This window comes from Equus quagga, chromosome 12, assembly GCF_021613505.1.
Source record: "Equus quagga isolate Etosha38 chromosome 12, UCLA_HA_Equagga_1.0, whole genome shotgun sequence".
Lineage (NCBI taxonomy): Eukaryota > Metazoa > Chordata > Mammalia > Perissodactyla > Equidae > Equus > Equus quagga.
Window position 1 is genome coordinate 85,952,435 of NC_060278.1, and position 2,509 is coordinate 85,954,943.

The following is a 2,509-nucleotide window of genomic DNA, read 5'->3' on the forward strand; positions in this document are numbered from 1 at the left end:
CATGCTGTTTGTCTTCTTGTTCCGCTAGTCCGGGAGATTCTCAGAGGCTGGGGCGTGGCTTATCTTGTGCATCTCTGTCTCCACCTAGCGTTGAACAAATGAATGAATGGGCCAACTTCTCTGAGCCTCAGGTTCTCTGTCTGTCAAATAGACTAACAATTTCAGGGGGGTTATGGGAATTAGATAAGACAGTGGCTCTCAGTACGGAACGAGACAGCCCTACATGAGGCAGGGAAGTCCCTCCATCTTCAGCCCTCCTTTCTCCTGTCTCCATCCTTTTCAGAATAGCATTGGACAGAGATATGGGCTCCCTCAGGTGGTCAGTTTGGATGGCTCAGGGATAAGCCCCCTGACTTCCCACAATAAAACAGACTTTGGATTTTCCCCCAAAGCTCTGGGGGTCTGTAGCTTTGTATCTCTGGCTCAATCTCTTTTCTCTTAAAAATTTTTAACATAATTCAGATCCCATAACTCTGCAGTGATTCACCTTTTTACCCAGAATAACACCTTTATTTTTGGCCCTGGCCGTGAGGCCCTGTGGTTTGACTGTAGCCTGCCTCTCACCTCATTCCCCAACACTTCTTGCTAATCTCCTTAGCTGCACTGGCTTTCTTTTGGTTTCTCGGATATGCCTAGCTTGCTCCCACCTCACCTCTGTACATTCTTTTTTTTTAAAGATTGGCACCTGAGCTAACATCTGTTGCAATCTTCTTTTTTTTTTTTTTTTTTTGGTTTCTTCTTCTCCCCAAAGCCCCCCAGTACATAGTTGCGTATTCTACTTGTGAGTGCCTCTGGCTGTGCTATGTGACACACCACCTCATCATGGCCTAATGAGCAGTGCCATGTCCACGCCCAGGAACTGAACCATCGAAACCCTGGGCCTCTGAAGCAAAAGGCACGGACTTAGCCACTCAGCCACAGGGCTGGCTCCTCACCTTTGTACATTCTGTTTCCATTGCCTGGACCCCTTTCCTCCACATTTTGCTTCACTCACTCATCCTGCAGGTCTTGGCTCAAATATCTTCTCTGAGGGGCCTTCCCTGGCATCTCATCTAAATCAGGCTGCCCCTGCCTTACTCTCTCTCCCAGTATCCCCCCGCAGTTCTCCTTCTTGACCCTCACTGGCATTTGTAGTCGTGTGTCTTTTTGTTCACTAAGTTGTTGAATGTCTTCTCCCTCTCAAGCTTCATGAGAGCAGAAGCATTCTCGCTTTGTTCTGCTCACATGGCACAGAGCAGGTGCTTGAAACGTATTTATTGAATGAGTGAGAACATTTTTTTCTCTAATGATAAAAGTCAACCATATTCACCATAAAAAGTTTAGAAAAAATATTAAGAAAATAAAAATCATCTATAGCCCTACCACTAAAGCCTGCTGACAACCACAGCCAGTATTTTGAGTTAATTTATTTTACGTACATTCAAATCTGGGCTCATATTCTAAACAATTTTGTATCCTGACCTTGCTGAGCATTTTCTTTTGATAGCAAATGCTCTTTAAAAGTGTTTTAATGCATTTAAAAGCATTGAAAGTGATTTTAATGGCTCTGCAACATTTCTTATTAAGAATTTGTCACAAAATAAATCCTCTCTTGGGCTTCTGGGTTGTTCCCAAATTTTCGCTATGAAACCAATGCTGCGGCAACCAGTCTTGCCCTTAAATTTCTCTCCGAGTCTCCGAGTGTTCCTTTAGGAAGTCCCCAAAGGTGGGAATTTATCACATGCAGTTCAAAAAATAGTAATATTTTCAGGATCATTCTGAGCCTCCATCCTGCCCAGGGTGGGGATTTTATCACCAGCTGCAGTTTCTCCTCAAGTGCCTTTTCCTGGGACCAGACCTCACTTGCTGTGGGCTTTGGCAGGTGCCCAGGTGTGAGGGGGCATCTGCCTGCTTTCTCATCTCCCCACCCCTGGCAACCACGGAGCTGTAAACATCTCTGACTGCCAAGCCCTCTGGGGCCCGGCCTGTCTCTGCTCACTGCCCTGCCCCACCTGAGCCTCATGGGACTGGGGTGTTGCTGGGCAGGGGGCTCCTGGCTCTCTGCCTCGATGGCATTGCTCTTGGGCACAGAAAAATCACGCTGCTGCTTGCCACACCTTTAGGGGTCAGGGGAGGTCTGAGGGCGGCTGTCTCACAATCATCCACCAGGACCTGGGTCCCCTCTTGGGGGTCTGGCTGCTCCCTTGGCCCCTTTCCTCTGCATTCAGGTCCTCCCAAATATCTCTGGGGTCCTGAGCTCCCCCTTTCTTAGAGACCCCAAAACTGATCTTTCCTGCTTCCTTCCTCTTCCTGCCTCTTGACCAGGGAAACTTTCGTAGGTGTGCAGGGTCCCCGCGTCCTCCCTGCTCCCCGTCCTCTCGGGACCCGGGCTTTTGAAGCTCAAGCCCTTTCTGCACTTTCTGAGGCGTCTCCTTCCCTGGGACACTCAATACCGAATTCAGAATTCCTCTCTGAGGGGCCGAGGGAGAACAGGGACTCCCGGGGAGAAAACTCTCCCTTTAGACACTCC